The sequence below is a fragment of the Mustela nivalis genome (genome assembly GCF_964662115.1).
Source record: "Mustela nivalis genome assembly, chromosome: 13".
Classification (NCBI taxonomy): domain Eukaryota; kingdom Metazoa; phylum Chordata; class Mammalia; order Carnivora; family Mustelidae; genus Mustela; species Mustela nivalis.
In genome coordinates this window covers 21,893,072-21,912,012 of record NC_139032.1, presented here as the reverse complement: position 1 = coordinate 21,912,012, position 18,941 = coordinate 21,893,072, and the positions used below count along the sequence as shown (strand labels likewise).

General features: G+C 41.5%; 1 protein-coding gene and 1 pseudogene across 2 annotated transcripts in view; both read right to left on the bottom strand.

Annotated features, from left to right (window-relative positions):
• The window catches only part of LOC309847010 (spermatogenesis-associated protein 31D1-like), a 47,106-nt gene extending 32,724 nt beyond the window's left edge, over positions 1–14,382 (bottom strand). The window contains exon 1 of the mRNA XM_082696714.1: positions 12,413–14,382. The gene's annotated coding sequence lies outside the window, so the exon portion shown is untranslated. The remainder of the gene's footprint in view (positions 1–12,412) is intronic.
• Positions 1–18,941, bottom strand: part of LOC309847262 (spermatogenesis-associated protein 31D4-like) — a 36,677-nt pseudogene that overhangs the window by 10,248 nt on the left and 7,488 nt on the right. Inside the window, exon 3 of the transcript XR_014316553.1 lies at positions 10,190–10,294. The product of XR_014316553.1 is annotated as a spermatogenesis-associated protein 31D4-like (transcript). The remainder of the gene's footprint in view (positions 1–10,189; positions 10,295–18,941) is intronic.

Genomic DNA, 18,941 nt, shown 5'->3' with positions numbered 1-18,941 from the left:
GTAGTGCAAAAAAGTGTTGTTAAGTTGGAAAGCAAGGACAGATCACCAAGGAAGTCTGTCCAGTATAATAGGAAGGAAAGAAGAAAGAAGGGATGGGTGTTCACGTTTGATTTTGTTACTCTTTTGAAGTTTTTAATGATGAAAAGTTCTGGTGACTTTTTCTTCCCCATTTATTCCCTAGCACACACACTCAACGAGTGAGGAGAGTGGAGAAATTGTATAAAACTGAAATTGTTTTGAGCACTTAGCCAAGAGAATTGACTAAAGAAAAATCTTATGAGGTCAGCTAAGACAGGAAGCTTTGTTTTCTTCACTGGTGTGCCCCTAATGCTTCAAAGAATGCCTAGTACACAGTAAGCACTGAAGGAACTAATGGATTGTTTTCAGGGATTGTTGAAGCTGATCATTATTATAGAACATTTATGGTGGCATCAACATAATTACTTGTATTGATTTTATCCTAGATGAATCACCCCTTTATTAGAATATGGGTCTTTAAAAGACACACTCTCTTTTGCCCAGCATGACAGATGAAAGGCAAATGAAAAGCTGTAAAAAGTAGAGGTCTTTAGGTTTAGAACTAAGTGATGAACAATGAAGTTTTCCTTGGAGAGGGAGGAAATGAAACAAACCATTCTCAGATGGACAGGGAGATGTATAAAGTGTCTTGTAGTTCCTGACTAAGTTGAAGAATTGGGGGCATAAGCTGAAAGGATGAACTTGGTGGAATGTCAGACTGTCTTTTCAGATGGCAGAAGTGCTCCTGATGATAAGTTCTAGGACATAGCCATAACTAAGCTGAAATGGAAGATAAAGGCTGAGGGATGAGAAGGGGTGAACAGTGAGAGACCACATTTTTGGGATGGTCTCTCCACATGGATGTTGGGGAATCTGACTGATTCCTCCTACTTCAAGTTCCTCTGCTTGGTTCCATCCCACCTCTTTCTTATCCCTAAATCTCCTCAGAATCAGTGTTTCCTGCAACTCCAAGCTTTAGTCATGGCATAACTTTGGACAAGAAAGCAGAAATGGGGCAGAGAAAGAGGTCTGGAGTAGACATCTGTTTTTGTTTTGATACCTAGCATTCACTCACCTTCTGTCTAGAGAACTAAACCCATTCTCAGTCTCAGTATATGGCCAGGTGGAGTTGTCTTTCCCTAACACTCCTATTTTAAGAATGCATCTATAACTCCAGCTTGGCCAAAAGATTATTTTATGCTTTTGATAACGGTGATTGGTCAGGGATGGGCAAAACTGAGCCAAAAGTGGAGCCAATAAGGCACAGTGGGATTTTCAGCAGGGACTAATGAGACACAAAACCATTTTTAGCTACACTTAAAACTTAGAAGATATATTTAAAGCTACAAAATTGTCGGATGCGGGGAGGAGTCAAGATGGGGGAGGAGTAGCAGAAAGATGACATCAGGTGGCAGGAGTTCAACTAGACAGTTATCAAACCATTCCAAACACCTACAAACCCAACAGGAGATTGAAGAGAAGAAGAGCAGCAATTCTAGAAACAAAAACCGATCACTCTCTGACAGGTAGGACGTGGGGAAAAGTGAATCTGAAGTAACGGGAAGATAGACTTGGGGGTAGGGGCCAGCTCCTAGCAAGTGGTGGAGAAATAGAGCACAAAATTTGAACTTTTAAAAGTCTGCTCCACTGAGGGGCATCACTCCAGAAGCTAAGCAGGGGTAGAGCCCTCGCAGGGACAGTATGGTCTCAGGTCCCGCAGGGTCAGAGAAGGACTGTGGGTGTCTGATTGTGGCAGAGCTCACAGCAGAAAAGAGACAGAGCTGAGGAGTGAGCTCTCAGAGTTACCTTAAACTGTGATCTGTGGCACAGACAGACTCAGTGGTCTGAGCAGGGACCCCACAAGTGGCAGATCCAGGGAGACCAATCTTCATCTGCTGGAACAGCAGAGCAGCAGGATCTTTTGGGCTTGAAGACTCTAAATGTGGCTGTGTGCCAGAGACAGAAACACTCAGTCACAGGGCAGGTGAGCTTGGAGCACGGCCAGAGACCAGGGAGACAGGAGTGATTGAGTACTTTTCTCCAAGGGTGCACTGAGGAATGCGACCCTGAACTCTCGGCTCCTCCGGACAGGAGACTGGGAGGCCGCCATTTTTATTACTGTCCTTCAGGGCTCTATGGAAAGTGTTCAGGGAACAAAAGCTCCCTAGAGCAAACCTGGGCAGATAACTTAGCCCAGCCCCTGACAAGGGCGGCACAATTCGCCTTGGGCAAAAATTTGAGAATCACTGCAACAGGCTCCTCTCCCAAAGATCAGCAAGAACATCGGCCCACACCAAGCTCACTGATTAAGGAGAACAGTGGAATTCCAAAGGAGGGGAAAGCAAAGCATGGAATTCATAGCTTTCTCCGCATGATTCTTTGGTCTTGCAAAGTTAATTAAATTTTTTTAATTTTATATTTTTCTTACTCTAATTTTTTTGAACTTTTCATCTTTCCACTTTTAATGTTTTTTAACTAGTTCATCTTCACAATACCTTTCTAAAAAAACTTTTTTAAACCTTCATTATTATAGTCATATTTTATCCTTCATTGTATATAACTTTATTTTTTGTATACATATCAGGTTTTTTCTTCTAAAAAATTTTGGGATACAATTTCTTCAAATAGATAAAAATTTACCTCAAATCTAGCACAGGGATTTGTTCTAGTGTCAAGCCTGAGAAAATTCTCTCCACTTCTTTTTCTTTCTTATTCCAACCAACTTCTCTTATCAATTCCTTTTTAAAATTTTCATCTTTACATTTATATTCCATCCCTTCCTCATGTTTACCCTTATTTTTGTGTATATATGTAAGTTTTTCTTTCTGTAAAATTCTGGGAGGTAGTTTCTTCTAAGATACCAAATTATACCGAAAGTCAAGTGGGTGGTCCTGTTCTATTCACCAGTCTAATGCACACACACACACACACACACACACACACACACACATATATATATATATATATATATATATATTTTTTTTTTTAATTAAAAAAAAATTAAATTTCTTTTAACCCCTTTCTTCTCCCCCTGATTTGGGGCTTGGTTAGCTTATATTTTTCAGGGGTGTTTGGCACCCTTTTGGTATTTTATTCTCTCCTTCATATGTTCTTATCTGGATAAAATGGCAAGACTGATAAACTTACCACAAAAAAAAAAAAGAAGAACAAGAGGCAGTACTGAAGGCTAGGGACATAATCAAAATGGACATTGGTAATGTGTCAGATCTAGAGTTCAGAATGACAGTTCTCAAGGTGCTAGCTGGGCTCAAAAAGGGTGTGGAAGATATTAGAGAAACCCTGTCTGGAGATATAACAGTCCTTTCTGGAGAAATAAAAGAACTAAAATCTAGCCAAGCTGAAATCAAAAAAGCTATTAATGGGGGGCAATAAGAAATGGAGGCTCTTACTGCTAGAATAAATGAGGCAGAAGAGAGAATTAGTGATATAGAAGACCAAATGATAGAGAATAAAGAAGCTGAGCAAAAGAGAGACAAACAACTACTGGACCATGAGGGGAAAATTCAATGGCAAAAATGAACTATTGAGACTTCATCAAGATCAAAAGCTTTTGCAGAGCAAAGGAAACAGTTAACAAAACCAAAAGACAACTGACAGAATGGGAGAAGATATTTGCAAAAGACATATCAGATAAAGGGCTAGTATCCAAAATCTATAAAGAACATATCCAACTCAACACCCAAAGAACAAAGAATCCAATCAAGAAATGGCAGAGGACATGAACAGACATTTCTGCAAAGAAGACATCCAGATGGCCAATAGGCACATGAAAAAGTACTCCACATCACTCGGCATCTGGGAAATACAAATCAAAACCACAATGAGATACCACCTCACACCAGTCAGAATGGCTAAAATCAACAAGTCAGGAAATGGCAGATGCTGGCGAGGATACAGAGAAAGGGAAACCCTCCTACACTATTGGTGGGAATGCAAGCTCATGCAGCCACTCTGGAAAACAGCATGGAAGTTCCTCAAAAAGTTGAAAATAGAGCTACCCTATGACCCAGGAATCATACTACTAGGTATTTACCCTAAAGATACAAATGTAGTGATCCAAAGGGGCAGATGCACATGAATGTTTATAGCAGCAATGCCCACAATAACCAAACTATGGAAAGAACCTAGATGTCCATCAACAGATGAATGGATAAAGAAGAAGTATACACACACACACGTGCACGCGCGAGTGCGCGCACACACACACACACACACACACAATGGAATATAAGAAAGTCATCAAGAGAAATGAAATTTTTCCATTTGCAATGATGTGGATGGAACTAGAGGGTATTGTGCTGAGGGATATAAGTCAATAAGAGAAAGACAATTATCATATGATCTCCCTGATATGAGGGACTCGAGAGGCAATGTGGGGAGCTTGAGGGATAAGAAAGGAAAAAAATGTAACAAGATGGGATGGGGAGGGAGATAAACCATAAGAGACTCGTAATCTCGTGAAATGAACTGAGGGTTGCTGAGGGGAGGTGGGTAGGGAGAGAGTGGTTGGTTATGGACATGGGGGAGGGTATGTTCTATGGTGAGTGCTGAAAAGTGTTTAAGCCTGATGATTCACAGACCTGTACCCCTGGGGCTAATAATACATTCTATATTAATAAAAATAAAGAAATAAAGAAAAGAAGAAAAAAGGAAAAAAAAATTTTTAATTGTCTGACAGAAGGTCCAAAATGCCAAGAAATAGCCCCCATGCTGGGGCTCCATTGATGTTGAATCTTGAAGACATCAATGGAGCCCCAGCATGAACCCTTGTACTTTAGACCAGCTTTATTCCCAGACGTTTTCAGGTAGCTAAGTCAATAGATTCTCCTTTTTAAGTCAGTTAAGTTGTATTTCCCGTCTTTTACATCCAAATAATTCCTCACAGTATAAGGGGGCTGTCCATCACTGGCTCCCTCTTTCATGCTAGCCCACTGAACATATATTACCTTCTCTGTCTTTCAGGTTGCCCTTCTATGAGAGGGGATTAATAAATCTGCATTGAGATCGCAGTCCAAGAAAGCAGAGGAGTAAGAGACCTTACTTTTGTCTGGTTGCAAGAATTCAGCTAGATAGCTATCCAATTATTCTGAACACCTGAAAAATCAAGGGGAGATCAAAGAAAAGAGTACCTGCAACTCTACAAACAGAAAAGAGACCATGTTCTGCCAGGTAGGAGGTGGAAAGGAGGAAATCCAAGGTGATATATGGGAAGATAAACCATGGTGGGGAGGGGAGGGAGCCTCCATCAGCTGGCCACAGGCAAGTGATCCAGTAGCAGAGCACAAAATCAGAACTTTCAGGAGTCAACTCCAGTGAGGGATGTCCCTGTCTGAAAGATGCCTTGGTGGTGAAGCTGGCAGAATCCTAGGAGGGGCAGTGTGGTCTCAGGATCCCCGTGATCACAGAAAGAACAGGGGTGCCTGAGTGTGACAGAGTTCCCCAGGCATCAGAGCCTTCAAGACACAGGTACGTGGAAGATATCCCAAAATGGGAGTGTGTGCTCTAAGATCCCTAGTACTGCCTTTTCCAATAGTTGAGTGACCCATTCTCTCTGATGTTTAAGCTATGAGAATTAAATTTGAAATGATGGATGTGCTATATTAAATATATTAACAAAAACAGAAAATAAACCTTGCAACCTGTAGGGTTCCCCTCCTCTATAACATTGGCTAGGTCTACAGAAGCTGAAGGTTACTTCTACACACCTATGGTCTGGGAACTAGGGCAAAAGAGAGAGAGTGTGGTAGAGCCAGATGAGCCATATTATACCAGCTTCCCTCCCCGCCCCCCAGTTTGAATACTGGTAAGTCAGGTGTCTCTCAGGGATTATTTTACTTAATCATTGAGGATAAACCCAAACTACCTTGACCTCTCTAGGTCATCTTTCCTTCCTTCCTTTGGATGCTCCAATCTCTGTGGTGGTTACTTACCAGTGCCAATTTGTTTAGCCATTAAGAAATTTTGACCTTGATGACTTGAGCATGAATGAGGACAAAGATCCACTTGGCATGTTTGGAGACTTTTGCGCCAGAAAACTGAAGAAGTTGTCCAAGAACAAACCCTTGCATTAGGAAGACTTCTGAGAAGATTCTGATCATCCCCACTTGTGTTCACACCCTTGTGTAATTACACCTCCCCTTAAGCATAGGCTGGACTTAGTGATTTGCCTCTGAGTGATAGAATAAAGGAAAGGTAATAGGATGTCATTTCCATTGCTAGTTTCCAAAAGATTGTAACTTCTATCTTGTTTGCAAACTCTCTCCTTGCTTTGATGAAGTAAGCTGCCATGCTGGAGAAGCCCACTTGATAAGGAACCAGCCAGATTCAGCCAAGAGCCAGCAAGGTACTGAGGATCTCATTCCAACAGACGTTGAAGAACTGCATCCTGCCAGCAACTCTGTGACTGAGTACGGGAGTTGGTTCTTCCCCAGTCAAGCCTCCAGATGATAATGTAGTAGCCTCAGCTGACACCTTAATTGCAGCCTTGACGCAGAGAATCCAGGTAAGCTTCACCCAAATTTCTGATCCACAGAAGCCATGAGGTAATAAGTATGTATTTTTTTAACCCACTAAATTTTGGAATAACCATTACACAGCAATACACAATTAAGATACCCCTCAATTACTGTAACCTTGGGGTAAAATGTTGCATGTCTGGGAAGGCAAGAATCATATAGGAGGAGAACTTCCCTGACAACATCCCTCAGGGCACGGTCTTCTTGCTCAAAGACTATCCTGTATATTCATAGTTTGAAATGGTATCATTTGGGCCTGAGTAGCCTCCAGGAGGTGAGGTCTAGCTGACACAGTATCCTACCCTCCAAATAGTTTGGGAGCAGATGAAAGAGAGTTTAAATCAAGTTCTAGACTTTGAGTGTTTTTTTCACTATTTGTAAAGGTCTGAAGATTTTCAGAGTAAGCACGTTATACTTTTTATGAAAAAAAAAGTAAATATTTTATTTAAAGATTTTTATTTATTTATTTGAAAGAGATCACAAGTAGGCAGAGAGGCAGGCAGAGAGAGAGAGGGGAGGAAGCAGGCTCCCTGCTGAACAGAGAAGCCTATGTGGGGCTCGATTCCAGGACCCTGAGATCATGACCTGAGCCGAAGGCAGAGGGTTAACCCACTGAGCCACCGGCAAATGTTTTAAATATAGGACATCAGAGCAGAACCAAATAAAGGACCCCAGGATAAAATTGAGAAGAAGGCCACTGTCCGGTTTTGTACAAGGGACTGGTGTACTTGTAGAAGCCAAAAGCATTAACTACTCAAAGTTGAACACACTGCTTCCTTACCCTGAGCACAAACCCCAGCCCCAGTCCCAGAGAAGCACACAGAGAACACCACTCTCTATTAGAAGAAATGTTTATTGAGGAGGATTAATATTCTTGGTTGTTCTGAAGGTTGTTCTCATCAGAGGCTATATTGTCATGAAGATTGTGAACCTTTCTCAATAAGGACTGAATGATTTCTTTAGGGAAATTTTTCTCCCTGCAAGTTCTGGAGAGGAATTTTCTGCCTGAGTAGAAGAATCAAATCGCTAAACACAGTACATTCATCGGGGTCACCCCTGGTGGCCAAAGGACCTGGCATACTTAATGCATGCAGGTGGGGCTTGGATGAGGCACAGAGGGCAGAGAAGAAGGGGGTTGACCCCGGCTTAATAGCTGATCCTTGAAGGCTTCAGCTTTCTGGGGATGTCTGACCCTGTCTCTGTTCTGTGTAATACTTTTTAAATGGTTCTGGTTAGTACAGGAAGCTTCTTGGCTGCAGGACTTGATACTTGCCGGTTTCTTTTGTTGTGGGTCAGAGAGAGCCCAGTAGTTGGAGGGAGGTCTCTTGTCAGACCTGTAGTTCCTCCTGCTGCTGGCTTAACTCAGGCCTCAGATGCATACATATGTGCCAGCTTCTCTTTTAGGACATTCCCAAAGGTAGTGAGCTTGTGAGCTTCAGGAGGCCAATCACTCCCAAAAGTAGCTAGACTTTCAACTGGGTCTTGGTGCTGCGCTAAGGTGGACATGAACTTGGCTTTTTGCTGGGGACATTCTTAATGCCCTGTGATTTTTTTTTCTTGGAATTGATCCACTGAGAAAATTGTCGCATCTTTTTCTGAAGTATCTTTCAAGAGGAAACTGTTCATTCTGTGACAGAGTTGAGGAAGCACGCTCTAATTTTGTCACCTCAGCATGGTGGCCCTCCTCTTTGCCTGCAGATGTCCGTATTCCTGAGTCCTCACTTCTGCATTTTCTTGCTTTGGGATCCTGAGGTCTCACTTTCTTTGCACTTTTACTTTGTGAGAAATTCGTAAGCTGGCCCTTACAGAAGGCCAGCTTCAAGCCCAAGGATTCCTGTGGCTCCTCCGTGCTAATTCTGCTGTCCTTCAGTTGGACGTGCAGCACCTGGGATGCTTCCAGGTCCCTGCTGCACACACTGAGTCAGGGAAAGCCTGGAAGTCAAGCTCTCTGAAGTAAGAGGCATGTCAGTTGGACATCCTTGAGCCTAGTTATACTTCTTACTATCCAGTTTAAACTATAACTCACTCAGAAACTATCTTTTCAGTTCTGATAGCTTAGAATCTTGGGGAACCAATATTTTTAGTGAGGGATGTTCTGTGGTCAGGGCAGTTTCTACCTTGCTCATGTTGACATTTATCATTTTGGAGCTTCCCAACTCACTGGTTGTCAAGGCGTCCCAGGATTGGGATTGAAGGGTACACAGGTCCTTGATGTCGAATATATCCCTGGACAGCTTGGACATGGCAAAATGTTCTAAATTCTTCTCGACCATCACTTTGCCCTGTTCCATTTCTACTCTGTTACTGGAACTCACATTCTCATGCATAGACTCATGTCCAGGCCCAGCTTGCCCTGTGGGTACCCTGGGCCACATGTGTTGTCTGGTACAGTCTCACTGGGTCACAATTAAGCTCCGATGCTGTGTGTAAGGGGCTAAAAAGTCTGGATGCCCCACTCAGCTATCAGGATACACTCTGCAGTCTTATGGTCAGTGTCAGAGTGTGATGCCTTCAAGCCCCCTTTCCTTCACTGATCACAGATGACTTGGTGGGGAGAGGATGATCCACAGTGGGAATTGACTTTGTTGTTCTCACCTTGTTTCCCAAAAAACGTTTTAGAGCTTCCGTCAAGGGGTTTAGAAAACTCAATTTGGAATCCACCCCAGAAATATGCATGGCTGAGGAGGGAAAGTCAAATTGGGGAAGAGGCCATATTTTGGCTTCTCTCAACATATAGAATTTTATGGATTCAAGAACCCTGAGGGGAATACCCCACCTCTCATTCATGTGAAATCTTATAATATAGGTCTCTAGCACCTGTAGGGATCAAGAAAAGAATGCTCTAGGGTGGTACTCTGGCAGTAAACCCTACCCACATTGTCTTTTTAGAATCTGTGTTTTCTGGAGCAGTCTGGGAACTCCCAGAAAAAGGCAATGTATTGTCATCAGCCAGCCATGAATAATACACACCTATAGGAATCCTACCTGTGGAGATCTGCCAAAATTTCTTGCCCACATGTAAACTAAGAATACTTTTCATTTGATTCTGGTCTGTGTCCTTCCTTGAGACATTCAATAATTCATTCCCTGAGTGATTCATTGAATGACACACACAGTTTACTTGTCTCCAATGCAGCCCTCAGACCCTTCACTAGGTAGCATTCTGGGACCCTTTGTGGCCTGTCTTCTGGACTCTTCTCTAAGATATACCCAAGATTCCTCCTCATATCCTTCCTTAGCTGAAACTTTGCTTGGACTCTCTCATGGAACCTTTTGGGGAGATGCAACTCAGTCTTTGCTAGATCCCTGTTACTATGGCCCTGAAACTCAGAGAATTGTGAGTGAACTTGTCTGCCTTTTTGCTGAGAGAGTTCTTATAATGTATGCTGAGGCTCCATCACTGCTAGGGACTCTAGACTTCCACAGTCATGGAGGCACCAGCGTGGGATTACCTTTCTTGAGTTTTGTAACTCCAGTGTCTCCTGGGGTTCACAGATGATATGAAAATGGCCAGGAAGGATGGAGACTGGTACATGGGAATCAGATGATTGGCTAACAAGGGGAAGATTGGGAGCTCGAGGACAAATGGTTTCTTTAGGTTTCTGGAACACAGGGACTAAAGCCCACAAACTTACCTGTAACTTCTGCAACATGTGCCATCCCAGGTGTTGATTTTCAGTCAAGATAGGAGAGTCTGATTCATTCTTGGATCTATTGAAAGACACTCCACAGTCCCTAATCTGGGATGAAGAAGGTGGTATGATCAGGAGGCAGGATTGAAAATGGGGGTGGGGGGTGCCTGGGTGGCTCAGTGGGTTAAACCACTGCCTTTGGCTCAGGTCATGATCCCAGGGTCCTGGGATTGAGCCCCGCATCGGGCTGTCTGCTCAGTAGGGAGCCTGCTTCCTCCTCTCTCTCTCTCTGCCTGCCTCTCTGCCTACTTGTGATCTCTCTGTGTCAAATAAATAAATAAATTCTTTAAAAAAAAAAAAGAAAATGGGGGATGGTGTTCACTTTAGTGAAAGGTGGAGGCTAGGATGGGGACAGGGTTTGAGGCCAGGATTGGGGGTGTACAATGGGGAGAGGAAATAGTTGGGAATGAGGAAGTGGTGGAGATGCTTGTATTTTGATGGCAGAGGTATTATGAATTCCATTGAATAAGACAAAGTGAGACTCTAGTGGGGAAGTACTACTAGAAAACAGGAGAGTGGCTACGAAGGACTCACTGTGCAAAGAAGGAAGACCCCAGAAGAGCTGGCTGTATTTCTAATGCAAGTTTTCTGCCAAAGCTTTGACATAGAGGAGCTGTTGATAAATAGAGAGCTGCTCTGGTTTGCCTTCAGTGTTCCATCCAATATTGGAGGATGTGGTGACCTGTACATCAAGCAGTTGCAACAAATTCCCTAAAGATGTCCTTTGGTATTCTGACCACATTTGTTTTTGGAAAATGGCACCTCCTTTTTTACTTTCTTCTCTAAAATCTGGGAAGCCATTCTCGTCTCCATTCGTCTCTGCAATAAGGCCTGGAAGATAAGACCAGGGATAAAAATTCCACTGGCCTCCTTGTGTTTAGTAGCAGAGTCTCTCCTGAGACAGGTTTCTGGTTGATGGAGGTAGACTTGCTCTTGGTGAACATCGGAGTGTGATAATGTGGGAAGGAATATGTTCCTGGTGTGGACCTGCCAGTAGGTGAATTCAGAACTCTATGGGTTTGAACACTCACTACCTCTAATTGTTGGGACATAAGTAGATATCTCACCAGTACTATCTGGAAATGAATTCTCAGGAGCAGGTTTCAGTGAGATGGAAATTGAATCGCAGTTTAAGGGCAGTCTGGCAGTGGTGAAACAGATGGAGTGGGTGGTGCATGATGACAAGCAAATACATTAGTGGGATTCCTTGTCTAAGACAGATTTGGTAAGAGGTTGATACCCTGCAAAATAATGGGGTCAAGAACAGAGATGGTATTCAGAGATAAAGTGGCCTCTGGTTGTCTCAACATCATAAGGTAGGAAAGAAGTCAAAGGAAGGGGTAGAGGTATGGAATGGTTCCCTGGGAATAAAGAATCCTAGGCTTTTGGCTCTAGTGATGGGAATGCCCAAGGATGACTTTAAGAAAAAGTCAGCTAAAAGGGTCATTGGGTTAGGTGAGAAGGTGAAGGGGATTGGGGGAAAGGCTCAGGCAAAGAGGCTGGTATTAGGTCTCCTGGAGCAACTGTAGAGAAGTAAAGAGATGAAGTGAATGATGAGTGAGTCACAGGAGCTGTAAAACCAAGGTTATCAGAGAAGGAGTAGCATCTTCCAGGGCCTCTGGAAATAGCAGCCAATTCACCTCAGCAGTTGTGCTGTAACACACCCCACAGAAGGGGTCTGGACATAATAGTTAATGAAAGTGTATGGTATCATGAGGCCAGCCTAGGGGCTGTGGGAGACAGGAGATAAAAAACTGCAACCAGGACCAGAATAAACATATTTGACCCTGGCTGGTCTGGCAAAGATAGCCCCCCACCCACCAACATCTCCAACACTTTCACATTCTAACTCAGAATTTTCCATCCCATGTCAATTCCAGGCTTCCCCGAGGCCCGAGAAATACATAGACTCTGCTTAAAACAGCGGTACAGGAAAGAAGGTAATGTTTACTCACCTTTACAGAAGAGAAAGCATGTTTCTTGCCTCCCCTACTTCTGACAAGTTCTCTACCCTGGGAAATGAGGAGAATGGTGAAGATAGAAGCAAGACATCTTATAAGAGGCTGAATAGAGTGTCCTTTAAAGATATCCTTGGTAGATTGGACTTGGAGAGCACCAATTATTAGGATATAAGGTCACATGATCAATGATAATAATAAGACTTACATTATTTGATCATTCACAGTGCGCTTTTGTATGTATTATCTATCCCATGTGTTACTGAAAACCACCTTATGTGGAATATAAGTCAATGGTTACCTCAAAGAGGAAGTTGAGTATCCATGATGTCACAGGTCTTTCACAAAGTCTCAGAACCTCAGAAGTTCTGACTCTTAATATCTCACATGGCTACATATTGGACAGCACCCATTGCCCAGATCCATCACTGCTTCATGCTCAGTAATGGTCAGAGCAGGGATTCTGAGAAGGATTTTGCATTCTGACTGTGTATCTATGAGCCTCTCCTCTGAGGCCTCTGTTTTCTGAGAGGGAATGTACCTTGCAGTTGGCATCCTCAGAGATCATGGACCTGAGCCCTCATGGAAAGGACAGGAAGGTTCAGCCTTGGAGAGCTCAGGTGGAATAGGCAGAACCTTACCATTCAGAGTCCCACCTTTCCTCCTCTTGGCTCTTCCCTGATGCTAGAACGAAAAGAAAAGAGTGAGGGGTGGGGACTTATCTCTCACTTTTCTCTCAGAAATGAAGGTATTCTTTATCCAAGAACACCAGGACTGTATTTTAATTTATAGAACTTTGTGTTCCTTGCTTTTCTTAATTTTAAGGTTTTATTTTGAAAAACAAAGGAGGATTTTGTCTGGGAGGTCCATACTTGATATTCTCACTCAGAAGTTCTTTGTTCAGATAGGACATACAAACTGAATCCCGACAATCACATCTGTGCTCCCTTTGGGTAGACCCTGTATCCTAGGCTATAGCTCAGACCCCAGTCTCTTCTCAGAGGCTCAGCACTGTTCTCCTGATCAGCCCAACGTGAAGGCAGGCTTGACTGAGTGATGCTTGACATGGGAATGTGACTCATGATCAAGACTTGGGAAAATTTGTTTTCTTACACAGACCTCATACTCTCCAAATAACACAATCCGGAACTGCAGAATCATTGTGTTTGGGATTCTACCCAAGAGCTACCACCATACCCAAGTAGACTATGTGTTTCAAGTGGAAACATTAGTGCTTCCTTAATCCTTCCCCCTGTCAGATCTCCTTTCCTTAGTGTCTGTTCTTTCCTTAGACTTCCCATTTTAGGTGTTTATCTGACCTACCAAACTCATTTAGAAATGTGGGAAGAGGAACAGGAAAATAAAAAGTCATTCTCTGAAGGGCAACTTCTGGTTCCAGGTCTAACATTTAAAAAGCCTGGGAGTGATCACTTCAGTCTGTGAAAGAAGCAAAATGCTGAACAGACTAAAAATCAATGACATTTCTTGGAACCATAGTGGAAAACCACTACCTCAAATCTCCCTAGAGTGTCAGTGCAGAAAATCATACCTAAGATTCACTTACCTGAAACAGAAGACACTGGAGGCTCAACACTGCTCTCCTGGTACGAACACTTAAACAAACACTTGACAAATTGCTGAAGGATGCATATGGGCTAGCATGAGAGTGAGAAACTCCTGGGGCCACAATCTCATGGGGGCCTCCCATTTATTCATGGGTTATATTACCAGGAACCCCACCTGGTTCTCATAGTAAACTACAAAAAAAAAAAAAGGAAAGAAAAAAAGCTCTTGTTTTTGGCAGGGGAGTGTAGTGTCTGAGAGAAAGGAGAAAGGTAACCCATTTTGAAAACATTGTGAAATATTCCCAGAGTGTTTTCCATAACAGAAGTCTACTCAGTGGGGAAAAGTCTATCAGAGCTTTGTGCCCCATGGGAGACGGTAAATTACACAACTATAGCAGCTCCCTCTAGCTTTCCTCTCTCATCTATAGAGTGGGAGAAAACAAAACAAAAATCTCTGAAATACTAGTGAACATCACAATCCAGGAATATAAGGCCATTAAAAGATGATTGATTAATCGTGTCACCTCCCATAACACCTTACTACAGTATTGACAACTCTGGTGTAGGAACAGGATCATAGCTAAAAAGAGGTGCAAGGTATAGGTTTTATTTAGGGAGACACTAGGGGAGAGAAAAACAAGGACACTAGAGGAAACTGCAGCCTCTGATACGTATAGCTACAATAAATATTAAAGACGTGACAACACCTAACCAGACTACCATAAAACTTCACATTAAAGGTCTCTTTATTTCAGTTCCCATTACCCAATACATCATGTTTGGCTTTCAAAGAAAAATTACAAGGCATGATAAAGGCAGGGAAAAGCAAACTGATAAGACAAACCGAGCATCAGATATACATTCAGATATGACACATTTCAGAATTCTCATACATAGAAGCTAAAATAACCATGATTATTATATTAAGGGCTCTACTTGAAAGGGTAGACAATATACAAAAGCAGATGATGCCTGTAAACTGAGAGAGGGAAATTCTATGAAAGAATCAAAAGGAAATGTTAGAAAACAAAAGCAGTATGACAAATGAAGAATGCCTTTAATTAACTACTCTGTAGGTTGCATAAAGTCAAGGAAAGAATATGTGAGTCTGCATAAATGTCAGTATAAACTTTCCAAACTGAAATACAAAGAAGAAAACAATTTTCTTAATGCTAAAATCTAGAATATCCAAGAACTGTGTTTCAAACTGTATAATAGATATGTAATTGGAATACCAGAAGAAGAAAGAACAGAAAAAATGTTTGAAGTAATAATGGCCAAGGATTTTCCAAGATTAATAACAGGTTAGCAATACAGCTGTAGCAATACACCAAGCAAGGAAATATTTTAAAAGTCTATACCTGGACATATCATATTCAAACCGTATGAAAACAAAAGATAAAATTTTGAAATAACCTAGAGGTAAATAAAAACCCTACCTCTAGGTGAGAAAACATAAGAATTATGACCTATTATCACAAACCATGAAAGCAAGAGATTGGAGTGAAATGTTTAGTGTTGAACGAAAAAAACACCAATCCAAAGTTTTATAACTAATGATATTACCTTGCAAAAGTAAAAGGGAAATAAAAACTTAGAGAAATAAAAACAGGGAGTTCATCAGCAACATATCTGCCCTGTATAAATGCTAAAAGAAGTTCTTTGTCGAGAAAGAAAATAACTCAGATCTACATAAAGGAAAGAAAGAGAAGGAATGAATGAGGATCAAATAAAACTTTCATTCATCTTATTCTCAATTGACCTAATAATAACAATGATAGTGTGTCAGGTGATTATTGTATATGGATAAGTGAAATGAATGGGATCAGTGGTACAAGGGACAGGAGGAATTGGACACTCCTGCACTATCTATGAAGTGATATAACATTATATGAAAGTGGACTTAGAGTAGTTGTAAATATATATTACAAACTCTAGGACAATCACTAAAATATTTTTAAACAGAGAATAATTGATCGGCTAACAAAAATGAGAAAACAGAATTATATATCATGCTTTTTCAAAACCAGAAAAGGCAGCAAAAGAGGTGAAGGATAGGTATAATGAATAGCAAACAGTACGGACAAGGTAGAGATATTAATCCTACTATATTTAAAAATCTCTTAGGGCACCTGGGTGTTTCAGTAGGATAAGCAGCTGCCTTCTGCACATGTCATGATTCAAAGGTCCTGGGATTGAGCCCCACATGGGGCTCCTGGCTCAGAGGAGATCTTGCTTCTCCCTCTTCATCTATCTGCTGCTGTGACTACTTGTGCTCCCTCTCTCTGTCAAGTAAATAAAATCTTTAAAAAAATAAAATAAAATCACTAAATGGAAGTAGTCTAAATTCACCAATTAAAAGAGGAGACGGTCAGAGGACATTAAAAAAAACAAGACCTAATTATATGTTGTCTATAAAATACTCACTTTTTAAAATAATGGTACAGATAGATTAAAAACAAAGAGACAGAAAAAAATGTACCATGCTAACACTAACAAAAAGAAAATACAAGTAATTATATTATTTTGGACAAAGCAAACTTCACAACATGGAAAATTATCAGGGGTAAAGAAGAGCATTACGTAACACCAAAGAGGTCAATTCTCCAAGAAGACAGAACACTCCTTAACAGGTACACTTGTAAGAACATAGTGTCAAAATATGTGAGGCAAAAACTGGTATAATTGCAAGAAAAAATGGATGAATCCACTGTTATTGTTGGAGATTTCAACAGCCCTTCTCAGAAGTGGGCAGATTCAGCTGGCAGAAAACCAGTAAAGATACAGTTCCCCAAACAAACATCATCAATAAACTCGCTCTAATTGACATTTATAGAATACCTCATCCAACCACAGAATACACAAACTTCTCAATATCACATGGAACGTTCACTAAGATGGACTATATTGAGGGCCATAAAACACATCTTAACAAATGTAAAATAGAAATCACACAAAGTATTTTCAGACCCTAGTAGACTTAAACTAGAAATCAACTACAAAAGATAGCTGAAATCCCAACATGTTTAGATTAGATTAAATGACACACAACTAATACACAGGCCAAGAAAGGAGACTCAAAAGAAAAGAAATATTTTAAACCAAATGAAAATTAAAGTACAACTGAAGGGACACGTAGGTGGCTCAATCGGTACGCATCTGGCTCTTGGTCTCAGCTCAGGTCTTGATCTCAGGGTCACGAGTTCAAGCCCTGTCGGGCTCTACACTGAGCTTAGAGACTCATAAAATAAAATAAAATAAAATCTACTTAAAATTTGTAAGATTCAGCAAAAGCATCATTTGGAAGTTGTTTTGAATTCATCTATTTGAAAAGAAAGATTTAGTATCTCTGAGGGATTTTACTTACCTGATTGACATCTCTGTTTCCAAAGTACTGGTAAAAATGGTTTCCTCTTTCAGTAGCACAGCACCAGAAGGAGGAGCCCCACCCGACCCAGGAAGGCAAGGATGGAAAGACTGAGCAAGTATAATTGGAGTTCAGCCATGGTGTAGTAAGGCTTCTCAGACAAAGATGGTTCACATCATTGCAAGTGCACTCCTGCCTCGGGCAGCTGGGCATGGAGTATCCATGTGCTAGACAAGAGTTCCAGGCCCACATCACAGGGCTTTAGTATAGACACCAAAGGTTCCTGAGTGCTGGGGAGGGGACAACACAGGAGAGAGAAACTCACATGCAACTCTTCCCCCACTATCCAGCCCAGCAGATGTGTCCATCCTTCCTGGTATGTTAAATGCCTCCAGCCTACCTTCCTGCTCCACCTAGTCACATATCATATATTTACCTCAGTGAAATGTTCTTGGTCCCCTATTACCCTGATATTACCTGAGACCCTTCTCTCTACTTGATGATCTCACTTTGGACCTCAATTCATCTCTGAAGGTTTGCTCTACCCTGGGATTTACATCCTCAAGATCTACTCTGCCTTCAGCTGCAGCTCTCCCTCATGCATTTTTTCCCTGTATGAAGCCAGAAATAGACTCAGCCGCAGCCCCACCCCCATAGCTCCGCCAAAGTATCCAAAAGTACTGAATACCAAAAAGTATTCAAAAGTTTACTAAAAAGCATGAGAAAGCAGAATAGCCTGTACCAAGGAACAGAAAGCATGACAAAGAGGGAGACAAGGGCACGACACACCCATGGAACTGAGGCAAACAACTTAAAAATTTTAGTAATTCTTTCATTTCCCCAAATCCCTCTTAGGCTATTCACGCCCTACAGGTTCTCCCTCCTGCTCCCTCTTCCCTCTCTGTCAAGTCCCCCCTTCTCCCCCCAACATTTTAAAGATTCTTTTATTTTACAGAGCAAGGGTGCTGCATCACAGCAGACCAAACTCTCTTGATTTTAGGAGGTGGGCTTCTCTATCATAATGTCTAATGAGCACAACTGTAACTATACCTAGCAATACCTTTTGGTTTTTTGAATGACACCTATGTTTATTTCTTCCATGAAAACTGTTTTTCCCACATAGCTTTTACCTTTTCACCAAAATACCTTATTGTGATCTCTACCAATGTGAAATGATAATGTCATTTTTGTTGATGGTTATATGTATTTATTTCTTCTCCCCATGCTACCTAGTCATTTAATAGTTGGAACCCTTACGGCTTCATTATTTAGATCATAAACTGTTGAAATTAAGCCCTCTATCATTTCCTTACTTGACTTGGCCTACATTCCCTCGCTAATGAATCAGTCTTGGCCCTAGACATCCAATCCTTACCCTCCCATATGAGGAGGGTTTGCCAGTAACGACAGCCTTCTTTTTCTCTCTTAACCTGCGTCCACAGCTTCACCATTGTCCCTCCCAAAGGAAAGTACACTTCTAGCCTGCCCCACTTCACATACCCTTCCTTGACTGCAGGATGTCTGTTAAAAAATCCCTCCACATATCTTTGAATTTCTAGAATTGTTTTTAAATAGGCCCCTAGGACTCACAACTATAAAAACATCCTTAAAGTCTGAGCAAGATAAGCTTCACCCAAAAAAAATGTCCAGGTGAGATAAGGTTATAAATATGGTACATCAAATTGATTTTTCAAACCTGGCCTTCTTCTAAAAGAGGCTGAGAAACTGATCCCAATTAAAGGAAACTAAAGATACACAGCAACTGGATGTAGTATGTGATTCTAGACTAAATCCTGTAAGGAAGT